The following is an 18,795-nucleotide window of genomic DNA, read 5'->3' as shown; positions in this document are numbered from 1 at the left end:
TGCAAGTTTTGTTCACAAAACAGTGCGATGAGGTGCGCAAGATATCGCGACCAAATGCATGCAAAATGCAAGTTTTCTGCACAAAACAGTGCGATGAGGTGCGCAAGACATCGCGACAAAATGCGTGCAAAATGCAAGTTTTGTGCACAAAACAGTGCGATGAGGTGCGCAAGATATCGCGACAAAATGCATGCAACATGCAAGTAATGTGCACAAAACAGTGCGATGAGGTGCGCAAGATATCGCGACAAAATGCATGCAAAATGCAAGTAATGTGCACAAAACAGTGCGATGAGGTGCGCAAGATATCGCGACAAAATGCATGCAAAATGCAAGTAATGTGCACAAAACAGTGCGATGAGGTGCGCAAGATATCGCGACAAAATGCATGCAAAATGCAAGTTTTGTGCGCAAAATGCAAGTTTTGTGTACAAAACAGTGCGATGAGGTGCGCAAGATATCGCGACAAAATGCATGCAAAATGCAAGTAATGTGCAGAAAACAGTGCGATGAGGTGCGCAAGATATCGCGACAAAATGCACGCAAAATGCAAGTAATGTGCACAAAACAGTGCGATGAGGTGCGCAAGATATCGCGACAAAATGCATGCAAAATGCAAGTTTTGTTCACAAAACAGTGCGATGAGGTGCGCAAGATATCGCGACCAAATGCATGCAAAATGCAAGTTTTGTGCACAAAACAGTGCGATGAGGTGCGCGAGATATCGCGACAAAATGCATGCAAAATGCAAGTAACGTGTTTTGTGCGATGAGGTGCGCAAGATATCGCGACAAAATGCATGCAAAATGCAAGTAATGTGCACAAAACATTGCGATGAGGTGCGCAAGATATCGCGACAAAATGCATGCAAAATGCAAGTTTTGTGCACAAAACAGTGCGATGAGGTGCGCAAGATATCGCGACCAAATGCATGCAAAATGCAAGTTTTGTGCTCAAACAGTGCGATGAGGTGCGCATGATATCGCGACAAAATGCGTGCAAAATGCAAGTAATGTGCATAAAACAGTGCGATGAGTTGCGCAAGATATCGCGACAAAATGCCGGCAAAATGCAAATAATGTGCACAAAACAGTGCGATGAGGTGCGCTAGATTTCGCGACAAAATGCATGCAAAATGCAAGTAATGTGCACAAAATAGTGCGATGAGGTGCGCACGATATCGCGACAAAATGCATGCAAAATGCAAGTAATGTGCACAAAACAGTGCGATGAGGTGCGCAAGATATCGGGACAAAATGCATGCAAAATGCAAGTAATGTGCACAAAACAGTGCGATGAGGTGCGCAAGATATCGCGACAAAATGCATGCAAAATGCAAGTTTTGTGCACAAAACAGTGCGATGAGGTGCGCAAGATATCGCGACAAAATGCATGCAAAATGCAAGTAATGTGCACAAAACAGTGCGATGAGGTGCGCAAGATATCGCGACAAAATGCATGCAAAATGCAAGTTTTGTGCACAAAACAGTGCGATGAGGTGCGCAAGATATCGCGACAAAATGCGTGCAAAATGCAAGTAATGTGCACAAAACAGTGCGATGAGGTGCGCAAGATATCGCGACAAAATGCGTGCAAAATGCAAGTTTTGTGCACAAAACAGTGCGATGAGGTGCGCAAGATATCGCGACAAAATGCCTGCAAAATGCAAGTAATGTGCACAAAACAGTGCGATGAGGTGCGCAAGATATCGCGACAAAATGCATGCAAAATGCAAGTAATGTGCACAAAACAGTGCGATGAGGTGCGCAAGATATCGCGACAAAATGCATGCAAAATGCAAGTATGTGCACAAAACAGTGCGATGAGGTGCGCAAGATATCGCGACAAAATGCATACAAAATGCAAGTTTTGTGCACAAAACAGTGCGATGAGGTGCGCAATATATCGCGACAAAATGCATGCAAAATGCAAGTTTTGTGCACAAAACAGTGCGATGAGGTGCGCAAGATATCGCGACAAAATGCATGCAAAATGCAAGTAATGTGCAGAAAACAGTGTGATGAGGTGCGCAAGATATCGCGACAAAATGCATGCAAAATGCAAGTAATGTGCACAAGACAGTGCGATGAGGTGCGCAAGATATCGCGACAAAGTGCATGCAAAATGCAAGTTTTGTTCACAAAACAGTGCGATGAGGTGCGCAAGATATCGCGACCAAATGCATGCAAAATGCAAGTTTTGTGCACAAAACAGTGCGATGAGGTGCGCGAGATATCGCGACAAAATGCATGCAAAATGCAAGTAACGTGCAGAAAACAGTGCGATGAGGTGCGCAAGATATCGCGACAAAATGCATGCAAAATGCAAGTAATGTGCACAAAACATTGCGATGAGGTGCGCAAGATATCGCGACAAAATGCATGCAAAATGCAAGTTTTGTGCACAAAACAGTGCGATGAGGTGCGCAAGATATCGCGACCAAATGCATGCAAAATGCAAGTTTTGTGCACAAACAGTGCGATGAGGTGCGCATGATATCGCGACAATATGCGTGCAAAATGCAAGTAATGTGCACAAAACAGTGCGATGAGTTGCGGAAGATATCGCGACAAAATGCATGCAAAATGCAAGGAATGTGCACAAAACAGTGCGATGAGGTGCGCAAGATATATCGCGACAAAATGCATGCAAAATGCAAGTTATGTGCACAAAACAGTGCGATGAGGTGCGCAAGATATCGAGACAAAATGCATGCAAAATGCAAGTTTTGTGCACAAAACAGTGCGATCAGGTGCGCAAGATATCGCGACAAAATGCATGCAAAATGCAAGTAATGTGCACAAAACAGTGCGATGAGGTGCGCAAGATATCGCGTCAAAATGCATGCAAAATGCAAGTTTTGTGCACAAAACAGTGCGATGAGGTGCGCAAGATATCGCGACAAAATGCATGCAAAATGCAAGTAACGTGCACAAAACAGTGCGATGAGATGCGCAAGATATCGCGACAATATGCATGCAAAATGCAAGTAATGTGCACAAAACAGTGCGATGAGGTGCGCAAGATATCGCGACAAAATGCATGCAAAATGCAAGTTTTGTTCACAAAACAGTGCGATGAGGTGCGCAAGATATCGCGACCAAATGCATGCAAAATGCAAGTTTTGTGCACAAAACAGTGCGATGAGGTGCGCGAGATATCGCGACAAAAGCATGCAAAATGCAAGTAATGTGCACAAAACAGTGCGATGAGGTGCGCAAGATATCGCGACAAAATGCATGCAACATGCAAGAAATGTGCACAAAACAGTGCGATGAGGTGCGCAAGATATCGCGACAAAATGCATGCAAAATGCAAGTAATGTGCACAAAACAGTGCGATGAGGTGCGCAAGATATCGCGACAAAATGCATGCAAAATGCAAGTAATGTGCACAAAACAGTGCGATGAGGTGCGCAAGATATCGCGACAAAATGCATGCAAAATGCAAGTTTTGTGCGCAAAATGCAAGTTTTGTGTACAAAACAATGCGATGAGGTGCGCAAGATATCGCGACAAAATGCATGCAAAATGCAAGTAATGTGCAGAAAACAGTGCGATGAGGTGCGCAAGATATCGCGACAAAATGCACGCAAAATGCAAGTAATGTGCACAAAACAGTGCGATGAGGTGCGCAAGATATCGCGACAAAATGCATGCAAAATGCAAGTTTTGTTCACAAAACAGTGCGATGAGGTGCGCAAGATATCGCGACCAAATGCATGCAAAATGCAAGTTTTGTGCACAAAACAGTGCGATGAGGTGCGCGAGATATCGCGACAAAATGCATGCAAAATGCAAGTAACGTGTTTTGTGCGATGAGGTGCGCAAGATATCGCGACAAAATGCATGCAAAATGCAAGTAATGTGCACAAAACATTGCGATGAGGTGCGCAAGATATCGCGACAAAATGCATGCAAAATGCAAGTTTTGTGCACAAAACAGTGCGATGAGGTGCGCAAGATATCGCGACCAAATGCATGCAAAATGCAAGTTTTGTGCTCAAACAGTGCGATGAGGTGCGCAAGATATCGCGACAAAATGCGTGCAAAATGCAAGTAATGTGCACAAAACAGTGCGATGAGGTGCGCAAGATATCGCGACAAAATGCATGCAAAATGCAAGTTTTGTGCACAAAACAGTGCGATGAGGTGCGCAAGATATCGCGACAAAATGCGTGCAAAATGCAAGTAATGTGCACAAAACAGTGCGATGAGGTGCGCAAGATATCGCGACAAAATGCGTGCAAAATGCAAGTTTTGTGCACAAAACAGTGCGATGAGGTGCGCAAGATATCGCGACAAAATGCCTGCAAAATGCAAGTAATGTGCACAAAACAGTGCGATGAGGTGCGCAAGATATCGCGACAAAATGCATGCAAAATGCAAGTAATGTGCACAAAACAGTGCGATGAGGTGCGCAAGATATCGCGACAAAATGCATGCAAAATGCAAGTAATGTGCACAAAACAGTGCGATGAGGTGCGCAAGATATCGCGACAAAATGCATACAAAATGCAAGTTTTGTGCACAAAACAGTGCGATGAGGTGCGCAATATATCGCGACAAAATGCATGCAAAATGCAAGTTTTGTGCACAAAACAGTGCGATGAGGTGCGCAAGATATCGCGACAAAATGCATGCAAAATGCAAGTAATGTGCAGAAAACAGTGTGATGAGGTGCGCAAGATATCGCGACAAAATGCATGCAAAATGCAAGTAATGTGCACAAGACAGTGCGATGAGGTGCGCAAGATATCGCGACAAAATGCATGCAAAATGCAGGTTTTGTTCACAAAACAGTGCGATGAGGTGCGCAAGATATCGCGACCAAATGCATGCAAAATGCAAGTTTTGTGCACAAAACAGTGCGATGAGGTGCGCGAGATATCGCGACAAAATGCATGCAAAATGCAAGTAACGTGCAGAAAACAGTGCGATGAGGTGCGCAAGATATCGCGACAAAATGCATGCAAAATGCAAGTAATGTGCACAAAACATTGCGATGAGGTGCGCAAGATATCGCGACAAAATGCATGCAAAATGCAAGTTTTGTGCACAAAACAGTGCGATGAGGTGCGCAAGATATCGCGACCAAATGCATGCAAAATGCAAGTTTTGTGCAGAAACAGTGCAATGAGGTGCGCATGATATCGCGACAATATGCGTGCAAAAATGCAAGTAATGTGCACAAAACAGTGCGATGAGTTGCGGAAGATATCGCGACAAAATGCATGCAAAATGCAAGTAATGTGCACAAAACAGTGCGATGAGGTGCGCAAGATATATCGCGACAAAATGCATGCAAAATGCAAGTTATGTGCACAAAACAGTGCGATGAGGTGCGCAAGATATCGAGACAAAATGCATGCAAAATGCAAGTTTTGTGCACAAAACAGTGCGATCAGGTGCGCAAGATATCGCGACAAAATGCATGCAAAATGCAAGTAATGTGCACAAAACAGTGCGATGAGGTGCGCAAGATATCGCGACAAAATGCATGCAAAATGCAAGTTTTGTGCACAAAACAGTGCGATGAGGTGCGCAAGATATCGCGACAAAATGCATGCAAAATGCAAGTAATGTGCACAAAACAGTGCGATGAGATGCGCAAGATATCGCGACAATATGCATGCAAAATGCAAGTAATGTGCACAAAACAGTGCGATGAGGTGCGCAAGATATCGCGACAAAATGCATGCAAAATGCAAGTTTTGTTCACAAAACAGTGCGATGAGGTGCGCAAGATATCGCGACCAAATGCATGCAAAATGCAAGTTTTGTGCACAAAACAGTGCGATGAGGTGCGCGAGATATCGCGACAAAAGCATGCACAATGCAAGTTTTGTGCACAAAACAGTGCGATGAGGTGCGCAAGATATCGCGACAAAATGCATGCAACATGCAAGAAATGTGCACAAAACAGTGCGATGAGGTGCGCAAGATATCGCGACAAAATGCATGCAAAATGCAAGTAATGTGCACAAAACAGTGCGATGAGGTGCGCAAGATATCGCGACAAAATGCATGCAAAATGCAAGTTTTGTGCGCAAAATGCAAGTTTTGTGTACAAAACAGTGCGATGAGGTGCGCAAGATATCGCGACAAAATGCATGCAAAATGCAAGTAATGTGCAGAAAACAGTGCGATGAGGTGCGCAACATATCGCGACAAAATGCACGCAAAATGCAAGTAATGTGCACAAAACAGTGCGATGAGGTGCGCAAGATATCGCGACAAAATGCATGCAAAATGCAAGTTTTGTTCACAAAATAGTGCGATGAGGTGCGCAAGATATCGCGACCAAATGCATGCAAAATGCAAGTTTTGTGCACAAAACAGTGCGATGAGGTGCGCGAGATATCGCGACAAAATGCATGCAAAATGCAAGTAACGTGTTTTGTGCGATGAGGTGCGCAAGATATCGCGACAAAATGCATGCAAAATGCAAGTAATGTGCACAAAACATTGCGATGAGGTGCGCAAGATATCGCGACAAAATGCATGCAAAATGCAAGTTTTGTGCACAAAACAGTGCGATGAGGTGCGCAAGATATCGCGACCAAATGCATGCAAAATGCAAGTTTTGTGCTCAAACAGTGCGATGAGGTGCGCATGATATCGCGACAAAATGCGTGCAAAATGCAAGTAATGTGCATAAAACAGTGCGATGAGTTGCGGAAGATATCGCGACAAAATGCCGGCAAAATGCAAATAATGTGCACAAAACAGTGCGATGAGGTGCGCAAGATTTCGCGACAAAATGCATGCAAAATGCAAGTAATGTGCACAAAATAGTGCGATGAGGTGCGCAAGATATCGCGACAAAATGCATGCAAAATGCAAGTAATGTGCACAAAACAGTGCGATGAGGTGCGCAAGATATCGGGACAAAATGCATGCAAAATGCAAGTAATGTGCACAAAACAGTGCGATGAGGTGCGCAAGATATCGCGACAAAATGCATGCAAAATGCAAGTTTTGTGCACAAAACAGTGCGATGAGGTGCGCAAGATATCGCAACAAAATGCATGCAAAATGCAAGTAATGTGCACAAAACAGTGCGATGAGGTGCGCAAGATATCGCGACAAAATGCGTGCAAAATGCAAGTAATGTGCACAAAACAGTGCGATGAGGTGCGCAAGATATCGCGACAAAATGCATGCAAAATGCAAGTTTTGTGCACAAAACAGTGCGATGAGGTGCGCAAGATATCGCGACAAAATGCGTGCAAAATGCAAGTAATGTGCACAAAACAGTGCGATGAGGTGGGCAAGATATCGCGACAAAATGCGTGCAAAATGCAAGTTTTGTGCACAAAACAGTGCGATGAGGTGCGCAAGATATCGCGACAAAATGCCTGCAAAATGCAAGTAATGTGCACAAAACAGTGCGATGAGGTGCGCAAGATATCGCGACAAAATGCATGCAAAATGCAAGTAATGTGCACAAAACAGTGCGATGAGGTGCGCAAGATATCGCGACAAAATGCATGCAAAATGCAAGTAATGTGCACAAAACAGTGCGATGAGGTGCGCAAGATATCGCGACAAAATGCATACAAAATGCAAGTTTTGTGCACAAAACAGTGCGATGAGGTGCGCAATATATCGCGACAAAATGCATGCAAAATGCAAGTTTTGTGCACAAAACAGTGCGATGAGGTGCGCAAGATATCGCGACAAAATGCATGCAAAATGCAAGTAATGTGCAGAAAACAGTGTGATGAGGTGCGCAAGATATCGCGACAAAATGCATGCAAAATGCAAGTAATGTGCACAAGACAGTGCGATGAGGTGCGCAAGATATCGCGACAAAATGCATGCAAAATGCAAGTTTTGTTCACAAAACAGTGCGATGAGGTGCGCAAGATATCGCGACCAAATGCATGCAAAATGCAAGTTTTGTGCACAAAACAGTGCGATGAGGTGCGCGAGATATCGCGACAAAATGCATGCAAAATGCAAGTAACGTGCAGAAAACAGTGCGATGAGGTGCGCAAGATATCGCGACAAAATGCATGCAAAATGCAAGTAATGTGCACAAAACATTGCGATGAGGTGCGCAAGATATCGCGACAAAATGCATGCAAAATGCAAGTTTTGTGCACAAAACAGTGCGATGAGGTGCGCAAGATATCGCGACCAAATGCATGCAAAATGCAAGTTTTGTGCAGAAACAGTGCGATGAGGTGCGCATGATATCGCGACAATATGCGTGCAAAATGCAAGTAATGTGCACAAAACAGTGCGATGAGTTGCGCAAGATATCGCGACAAAATGCATGCAAAATGCAAGTAATGTGCACAAAACAGTGCGATGAGGTGCGCAAGATATATCGCGACAAAATGCATGCAAAATGCAAGTTATGTGCACAAAACAGTGCGATGAGGTGCGCAAGATATCGAGACAAAATGCATGCAAAATGCAAGTTTTGTGCACAAAACAGTGCGATCAGGTGCGCAAGATATCGCGACAAAATGCATGCAAAATGCAAGTAATGTGCACAAAACAGTGCGATGAGGTGCGCAAGATATCGCGACAAAATGCATGCAAAATGCAAGTTTTGTGCACAAAACAGTGCGATGAGGTGCGCAAGATATCGCGACAAAATGCATGCAAAATGCAAGTAATGTGCACAAAACAGTGCGATGAGATGCGCAAGATATCGCGACAATATGCATGCAAAATGCAAGTAATGTGCACAAAACAGTGCGATGAGGTGCGCAAGATATCGCGACAAAATGCATGCAAAATGCAAGTTTTGTTCACAAAACAGTGCGATGAGGTGCGCAAGATATCGCGACCAAATGCATGCAAAATGCAAGTTTTGTGCACAAAACAGTGCGATGAGGTGCGCGAGATATCGCGACAAAAGCATGCACAATGCAAGTTTTGTGCACAAAACAGTGCGATGAGGTGCGCAAGATATCGCGACATAATGCATGCAACATGCAAGAAATGTGCACAAAACAGTGCGATGAGGTGCGCAAGATATCGCGACAAAATGCATGCAAAATGCAAGTAATGTGCACAAAACAGTGCGATGAGGTGCGCAAGATATCGCGACAAAATGCATGCAAAATGCAAGTAATGTGCACAAAACAGTGCGATGAGGTGCGCAAGATATCGCGACAAAATGCATGCAAAATGCAAGTTTTGTGCGCAAAATGCAAGTTTTGTGTACAAAACAGTGCGATGAGGTGCGCAAGATATCGTGACAAAATGCATGCAAAATGCAAGTAATGTGCAGAAAACAGTGCGATGAGGTGCGCAAGATATCGCGACAAAATGCATGCAAAATGCAAGTAATGTGCACAAAACAGTGCGATGAGGTGCGCAAGATATCGCAACAAAATGCATGCAAAATGCAAGTTTTGTTCACAAAACAGTGCGATGAGTTGCGCAAGATATCGCGACCAAATGCATGCAAAATGCAAGTTTTGTGCACAAAACAGTGCGATGAGGTGCGCGAGATATCGCGATAAAATGCATGCAAAATGCAAGTAACGTGTTTTGTGCGATGAGGTGCGCAAGATATCGCGACAAAATGCATGCAAAATGCAAGTAATGTGCACAAAACATTGCGATGAGGTGCGCAAGATATCGCGACAAAATGCATGCAAAATGCAAGTTTTGTGCACAAAACAGTGCGATGAGGTGCGCAAGATATCGCGACCAAATGCATGCAAAATGCAAGTTTTGTGCTCAAACAGTGCGATGAGGTGCGCATGATATCGGAACAAAATGCGTGCAAAATGCAAGTAATGTGCATAAAACAGTGCGATGAGTTGCGCAAGATATCGCGACAAAATGCCGGCAAAATGCAAATAATGTGCACAAAACAGTGCGATGAGGTGCGCAAGATATCGCGACAAAATGCATGCAAAATGCAAGTAATGTGCACAAAATAGTGCGATAAGGTGCGCAAGATATCGCGACAAAATGCATGCAAAATGCAAGTAATGTGCACAAAACAGTACGATGAGGTGCGCAAGATATCGGGACAAAATGCATGCAAAATGCAAGTAATGTGCACAAAACAGTGCGATGAGGTGCTCAAGATATCGCGACAAAATGCATGCAAAATACAAGTTTTGTGCACAAAACATTGCGATGAGGTGCGCAAGATATCGCGACAAAATGCATGCAAAATGCAAGTAATGTGCACAAAACAGTGCGATGAGGTGCGCAAGATATCGCGACAAAATGCATGCAAAATGCAAGTAATGTGCACAAAACAGTGCGATGAGGTGCGCAAGATATCGCGACAAAATGCGTGCAAAATGCAAGTAATGTGCACAAAACAGTGCGATGAGGTGCGCAAGATATCGCGACAAAATGCATGCAAAATGCAAGTTTTGTGCACAAAACAGTGCGATGAGGTGCGCAAGATATCGCGACAAAATGCGTGCAAAATGCAAGTAATGTGCACAAAACAGTGCGATGAGGTGCGCAAGATATCGCGACAAAATGCGTGCAAAATGCAAGTTTTGTGCACAAAACAGTGCGATGAGGTGCGCAAGATATCGCGACAAAATGCCTGCAAAATGCAAGTAATGTGCACAAAACAGTGCGATGAGGTGCGCAAGATATCGCGACAAAATGCATGCAAAATGCAAGTAATGTGCACAAAACAGTGCGATGAGGTGCGCAAGATATCGCGACAAAATGCATGCAAAATGCAAGTAATGTGCACAAAACAGTGCGATGAGGTGCGCAAGATATCGCGACAAAATGCATACAAAATGCAAGTTTTGTGCACAAAACAGTGCGATGAGGTGCGCAATATATCGCGACAAAATGCATGCAAAATGCAAGTTTTGTGCACAAAACAGTGCGATGAGGTGCGCAAGATATCGCGACAAAATGCATGCAAAATGCAAGTAATGTGCAGAAAACAGTGTGATGAGGTGCGCAAGATATCGCGACAAAATGCATGCAAAATGCAAGTAATGTGCACAAAACAGTGCGATGAGGTGCGCAAGATATCGCGACAAAATGCATGCAAAATGCAAGTTTTGTTCACAAAACAGTGCGATGAGGTGCGCAAGATATCGCGACCAAATGCATGCAAAATGCAAGTTTTGTGCACAAAACAGTGCGATGAGGTGCGCGAGATATCGCGACAAAATGCATGCAAAATGCAAGTAACGTGCAGAAAACAGTGCGATGAGGTGCGCAAGATATCGCGACAAAATGCATGCAAAATGCAAGTAATGTGCACAAAACATTGCGATGAGGTGCGCAAGATATCGCGACCAAATGCATGCAAAATGCAAGTTTTGTGCACAAAACAGTGCGATGAGGTGCGCAAGATATCGCGACCAAATGCATGCAAAATGCAAGTTTTGTGCACAAACAGTGCGATGAGGTGCGCATGATATCGCGACAATATGCGTGCAAAATGCAAGTAATGTGCACAAAACAGTGCGATGAGTTGCGCAAGATATCGCGACAAAATGCATGCAAAATGCAAGTAATGTGCACAAAACAGTGCGATGAGGTGCGCAAGATATCGCGACAAAATGCATGCAAAATGCAAGTTTTGTGCACAAAACAGTGCGATCAGGTGCGCAAGATATCGCGACAAAATGCATGCAAAATGCAAGTAATGTGCACAAAACAGTGCGATGAGGTGCGCAAGATATCGCGACAAAATGCATGCAAAATGCAAGTTTTGTGCACAAAACAGTGCGATGAGGTGCGCAAGATATCGCGACAAAATGCATGCAAAATGCAAGTAATGTGCACAAAACAGTGCGATGAGATGCGCAAGATATCGCGACAATATGCATGCAAAATGCAAGTAATGTGCACAAAACAGTGCGATGAGGTGCGCAAGATATCTCGACAAAATGCATGCAAAATGCAAGTTTTCTTCACAAAACAGTGCGATGAGGTGCGCAAGATATCGCGACCAAATGCATGCAAAATGCAAGTTTTGTGCACAAAACAGTGCGATGTGGTGCGCGAGATATCGCGACAAAAGCATGCACAATGCAAGTTTTGTGCACAAAACAGTGCGATGAGGTGCGCAAGATATCGCGACAAAATGCATGCAAAATGCAAGTAATGTGCACAAAACAGTGCGATGAGGTGCGCATGATATCGCGACAAAATGCATGCAAAATGCAAGTATTGTGCAGAAAACAGTGCGACGACGTGCGCAAGATATCGCGACAAAATGCATGCAAAATGCATGTTTTGTTCACAAAACAGTGCGATGAGGTGCGCAAGATATCGCGACCAAATGCATGCAAAATGCAAGTTTTGTGCCCAAACAGTGCGATGAGGTGCGCATGATATCGCGACAAAATGCGTGCAAAATGCAAGTTTTGTGCACAAAACAGTGCGTTGAGGTGCGCAAGATATCGCGACAAAATGCCTGCAAAATGCAAGTAATGTGCACAAAACAGTGCGATGAGGTGCGCAAGATATCGCGACAAAATGCATGCAAAATGCAAGTAATGTGCACAAAACAGTGCGATGAGGTGCGCAAGATATCGCGACAAAATGCATGCAAAATGCAAGTAATGTGCACAAAACAGTGCGATGAGGTGCGCAAGATATCGCGACAAAATGCATACAAAATGCAAGTTTTGTGCACAAAACAGTGCGATGAGGTGCGCAAGATATCGCGACAAAATGCATGCAAAATGCAAGTTTTGTGCAGAAAACAGTGTGATGAGGTGCGCAAGATATCGCGACAAAATGCATGCAAAATGCAAGTAATGTGCACAAAACAGTGCGATGAGGTGCGCAAGATATCGCGACAAAATGCATGCAAAATGCAAGTTTTGTTCACAAAACAGTGCGATGAGGTGCGCAAGATATCGCGACCAAATGCATGCAAAATGCAAGTTTTGTGCACAAAACAGTGCGATGAGGTGCGCGAGATATCGCGACAAAAGCATGCACAATGCAAGTTTTGTGCACAAAACAGTGCGATGAGGTGCGCAAGATATCGCGACAAAATGCATGCAAAATGCAAGTAATGTGCACAAAACAGTGCGATGAGGTGCGCATGATATCGCGACAAAATGCATGCAAAATGCAAGTATTGTGCAGAAAACAGTGCGACGACGTGCGCAAGATATCGCGACAAAATGCATGCAAAATGCATGTTTTGTTCACAAAACAGTGCGATGAGGTGCGCAAGATATCGCGACCAAATGCATGCAAAATGCAAGTTTTGTGCCCAAACAGTGCGATGAGGTGCGAATGATATCGCGACAATATGCGTGCAAAATGCAAGTTTTGTGCACAAAACAGTGCGATGAGGTGCGCAAGATATCGCGACAAAATGCCTGCAAAATGCAAGTAATGTGCACAAAACAGTGCGATGAGGTGCGCAAGATATCGCGACAAAATGCATGCAAAATGCAAGCAATGTGCACAAAACAGTGCGATGAGGTGCGCAAGATATCGCGACAAAATGCATGCAAAATGCAAGTAATGTGCACAAAACAGTGCGATGAGGTGCGCAAGATATCGCGACAAAATGCATACAAAATGCAAGTTTTGTGCACAAAACAGTGCGATGAGGTGCGCAAGATATCGCGACAAAATGCATGCAAAATGCAAGTTTTGTGCACAAAACTGTGCGATGAGGTGCGCAAGATATCGCGACAAAATGCATGCAAAATGCAAGTAATGTGCACAAAACATTGCGATGAGGTGCGCAAGATATCGCGACCAAATGCATGCAAAATGCAAGTTTTGTGCACAAAACAGTGCGATGAGGTGCGCAAGATATCGCGACCAAATGCATGCAAAATGCAAGTTTTGTGCACAAACAGTGCGATGAGGTGCGCATGATATCGCGACAATATGCGTGCAAAATGCAAGTAATGTGCACAAAACAGTGCGATGAGTTGCGCAAGATAACGCGACAAAATGCATGCAAAATGCAAGTAATGTGCACAAAACAGTGCGATGAGGTGCGCAAGATATCGCGACAAAATGCATGCAAAATGCAAGTTTTGTGCACAAAACAGTGCGATCAGGTGCGCAAGATATCGCGACAAAATGCATGCAAAATGCAAGTAATGTGCACAAAACAGTGCGATGAGGTGCGCAAGATATCGCGACAAAATGCATTCAAAATGCAAGTTTTGTGCACAAAACAGTGCGATGAGGTGCGCAAGATATCGCGACAAAATGCATGCAAAATGCAAGTAATGTGCACAAAACAGTGCGATGAGATGCGCAAGATATCGCGACAATATGCATGCAAAATGCAAGTAATGTGCACAAAACAGTGCGATGAGGTGCGCAAGATATCTCGACAAAATGCATGCAAAATGCAAGTTTTGTTCACAAAACAGTGCGATGAGGTGCGCAAGATATCGCGACCAAATGCATGCAAAATGCAAGTTTTGTGCACAAAACAGTGCGATGTGGTGCGTGAGATGTCGCGACAAAAGCATGCACAATGCAAGTTTTGTGCACAAAACAGTGCGATGAGGTGCGCAAGATATCGCGACAAAATGCATGCAAAATGCAAGTAATGTGCACAAAACAGTGCGATGAGGTGCGCGAGATATCGCGACAAAATGCATGCAAAATGCAAGTAACGTGCAGAAAACAGTGCGATGAGGTGCGCAAGATATCGCGACAAAATGCATGCAAAATGCAAGTAATGTGCACAAAACAGTGCGATGAGGTGCGCAAGATATCGCGACAAAATGCATGCAAAATGCAAGTAATGTGCACAAAACAGTGCGATGAGGTGCGCAAGATATCGCGACAAAATGCATACAAAATGCAAGTTTTGTGCACAAAACAGTGCGATGAGGTGCGCAAGATATCGCGACAAAATGCATGCAAAATGCAAGTTTTGTGCAGAAAACAGTGTGATGAGGTGCGCAAGATATCGCGACAAAATGCATGCAAAATGCAAGTAATGTGCACAAAACAGTGCGATGAGGTGCGCAAGATATCGCGACAAAATGCATGCAAAATGCAAGTTTTGTTCACAAAATAGTGCGATGAGGTGCGCAAGATATCGCGACCAAATGCATGCAAAATGCAAGTTTTGTGCACAAAACAGTGCGATGAGGTGCGCGAGATATCGCGACAAAAGCATGCACAATGCAAGTTTTGTGCACAAAACAGTGCGATGAGGTGCGCAAGATATCGCGACAAAATGCATGCAAATGCAAGTAATGTGCACAAAACAGTGCGATGAGGTGCGCATGATATCGCGACAAAATGCATGCAAAATGCAAGTATTGTGCAGAAAACAGTGCGACGACGTGCGCAAGATATCGCGACAAAATGCATGCAAAATGCATGTTTTTGTTCACAAAACAGTGCGATGAGGTGCGCAGATATCGCGACCAAATGCATGCAAAATGCAAGTTTGTGCCCAAACAGTGCGATGAGGTGCGAATGATATCGCGACAATATGCGTGCAAAATGCAAGTTTTGTGCACAAAACAGTGCGATGAGGTGCGCAAGATATCGCGACAAAATGCCTGCAAAATGCAAGTAATGTGCACAAAACAGTGCGATGAGGTGCGCAAGATATCGCGACAAAATGCATGCAAAATGCAAGCAATGTGCACAAAACAGTGCGATGAGGTGCGCAAGATATCGCGACAAAATGCATGCAAAATGCAAGTAATGTGCACAAAACAGTGCGATGAGGTGCGCAAGATATCGCGACAAAATGCATACAAAATGCAAGTTTTGTGCACAAAACAGTGCGATGAGGTGCGCAAGATATCGCGACAAAATGCATGCAAAATGCAAGTTTTGTGCACAAAACTGTGCGATGAGGTGCGCAAGATATCGCGACAAAATGCATGCAAAATGCAAGTAATGTGCACAAAACATTGCGATGAGGTGCGCAAGATATCGCGACCAAATGCATGCAAAATGCAAGTTTTGTGCACAAAACAGTGCGATGAGGTGCGCAAGATATCGCGACCAAATGCATGCAAAATGCAAGTTTTGTGCACAAACAGTGCGATGAGGTGCGCATGATATCGCGACAATATGCGTGCAAAATGCAAGTAATGTGCACAAAACAGTGCGATGAGTTGCGCAAGATAACGCGACAAAATGCATGCAAAATGCAAGTAATGTGCACAAAACAGTGCGATGAGGTGCGCAAGATATCGCGACAAAATGCATGCAAAATGCAAGTTTTGTGCACAAAACAGTGCGATCAGGTGCGCAAGATATCGCGACAAAATGCATGCAAAATGCAAGTAATGTGCACAAAACAGTGCGATGAGGTGCGCAAGATATCGCGACAAAATGCATGCAAAATGCAAGTTTTGTGCACAAAACAGTGCGATGAGGTGCGCAAGATATCGCGACAAAATGCATGCAAAATGCAAGTAATGTGCACAAAACAGTGCGATGAGGTGCGCAAGATATCGCGACAATATGCATGCAAAATGCAAGTAATGTGCACAAAACAGTGCGATGAGGTGCGCAAGATATCTCGACAAAATGCATGCAAAATGCAAGTTTTGTTCACAAAACAGTGCGATGAGGTGCGCAAGATATCGCGACCAAATGCATGCAAAATGCAAGTTTTGTGCACAAAACAGTGCGATGTGGTGCGTGAGATATCGCGACAAAAGCATGCACAATGCAAGTTTTGTGCACAAAACAGTGCGATGAGGTGCGCAAGATATCGCGACAAAATGCATGCAAAATGCAAGTAATGTGCACAAAACAGTGCGATGAGGTGCGCGAGATATCGCGACAAAATGCATGCAAAATGCAAGTAACGTGCAGAAAACAGTGCGATGAGGTGCGCAAGATATCGCGACAAAATGCATGCAAAATGCAAGTAATGTGCACAAAACATTGCGATGAGGTGCGCAAGATATCGCGACAAAATGCATGCAAAATGCAAGTTTTGTGCACAAAACAGTGCGATGAGGTGCGCAAGATATCGCGACCAAATGCATGCAAAATGCAAGTTTTGTGCACAAACAGTGCGATGAGGTGCGCATGATATCGCGACAATATGCGTACAAAATGCAAGTAATGTGCACAAAACAGTGCGATGAGTTGCGCAAGATATCGCGACGAAATGCATGCAAAATGCAAGTAATGTGCACAAAACAGTGCGATGAGGTGCGCAAGATATATCGCGACAAAATGCATGCAAAATGCAAGTTATGTTCACAAAACAGTGCGATGAGGTGCGCAAGATATCGCGACAAAATGCATACAAAATGCAAGTTTTGTGCACAAAACAGTGCGATGAGGTGCGCAAGATATCGCGACAAAATGCATGCAAAATGCAAGTAATGTGCACAAAACAGTGCGATGAGGTGCGCAAGATATCGCGACAAAATGCATGCAAAATGCAAGTTTTGTGCACAAAACAGTGCGATGAGGTGCGCAAGATATCGCGACAAAATGCATGCAAAATGCAAGTAATGTGCACAAAACAGTGCGATGAGGTGCGCAAGATATCGCGACAAAATGCATGCAAAATGCAAGTAATGTGCACAAAACAGTGCGATGAGGTGCGCAAGATATCGCGACAAAATGCATGCAAAATGCAAGTTTTGTTCACAAAACAGTGCGATGAGGTGCGCAAGATATCGCGACCAAATGCATGCAAAATGCAAGTTTTGTGCACAAAACAGTGCGATGAGGTGCGCGAGATATCGCGACAAAATGCATGCAAAATGCAAGTAACGTGCAGAAAACAGTGCGATGAGGTGCGCAAGATATCGCGACAAAATGCATGCAAAATGCAAGTAATGTGCACAAAACATTGCGATGAGGTGCGCAAGATATCGCGACAAAATGCATGCAAAATGCAAGTTTTGTGCACAAAACAGTGCGATGAGGTGCGCAAGATATCGCGACCAAATGCATGCAAAATGCAAGTTTTGTGCACAAACAGTGCGATGAGGTGCGCATGATATCGCGACAATATGCGTGCAAAATGCAAGTAATGTGCACAAAACAGTGCGATGAGTTGCGCAAGATATCGCGACAAAATGCGTGCAAAATGCAAGTAATGTGCACAAAACAGTGCGATGAGGTGCGCAAGATATATCGCGACAAAATGCATGCAAAATGCAAGTTATGTTCACAAAACAGTGCGATGAGGTGCGCAAGATATCGCGACAAAATGCATACAAAATGCAAGTTTTGTGCACAAAACAGTGCGATGAGGTGCGCAAGATATCGCGACAAAATGCATGCAAAATGCAAGTAATGTGCACAAAACAGTGCGATGAGGTGCGCAAGATATCGCGACAAAATGCATGCAAAATGCAAGTTTTGTGCACAAAACAATGCGATGAGGTGCGCAAGATATCGCGACAAAATGCATGCAAAATGCAAGTAATGTGCACAAAACAGTGCGATGAGGTGCGCAAGATATCGCGACAAAATGCATGCAAAATGCAAGTAATGTGCACAAAACAGTGCGATGAGGTGCGCAAGATATCGCGACAAAATGCATGCAAAATGCAAGTTTTGTTCACAAAACAGTGCGATGAGGTGCGCAAGATATCGCGACCAAATGCATGCAAAATGCAAGTTTTGTGCACAAAACAGTGCGATGAGGTGCGCGAGATATCGCGACAAAATGCATGCACAATGCAATTTTTGTGCACAAAACAGTGCGATGAGGTGCGCCAGATATCGCGACAAAATGCATGCAAAATGCAAGTAATGTGCACAAAACAGTGCGATGAGGTGCGCATGATATCGCGACAAAATGCATGCAAAATGCAAGTATTGTGCAGAAAACAGTGCGACGACGTGCGCAAGATATCGCGACAAAATGCATGCAAAATGCATG

The sequence above is a fragment of the Camellia sinensis genome, chromosome 13, assembly GCF_055761805.1.
Source record: "Camellia sinensis isolate YWXY chromosome 13, ASM5576180v1, whole genome shotgun sequence".
Lineage (NCBI taxonomy): Eukaryota > Viridiplantae > Streptophyta > Magnoliopsida > Ericales > Theaceae > Camellia > Camellia sinensis.
Note: the sequence above shows the minus strand (reverse complement) of the source record.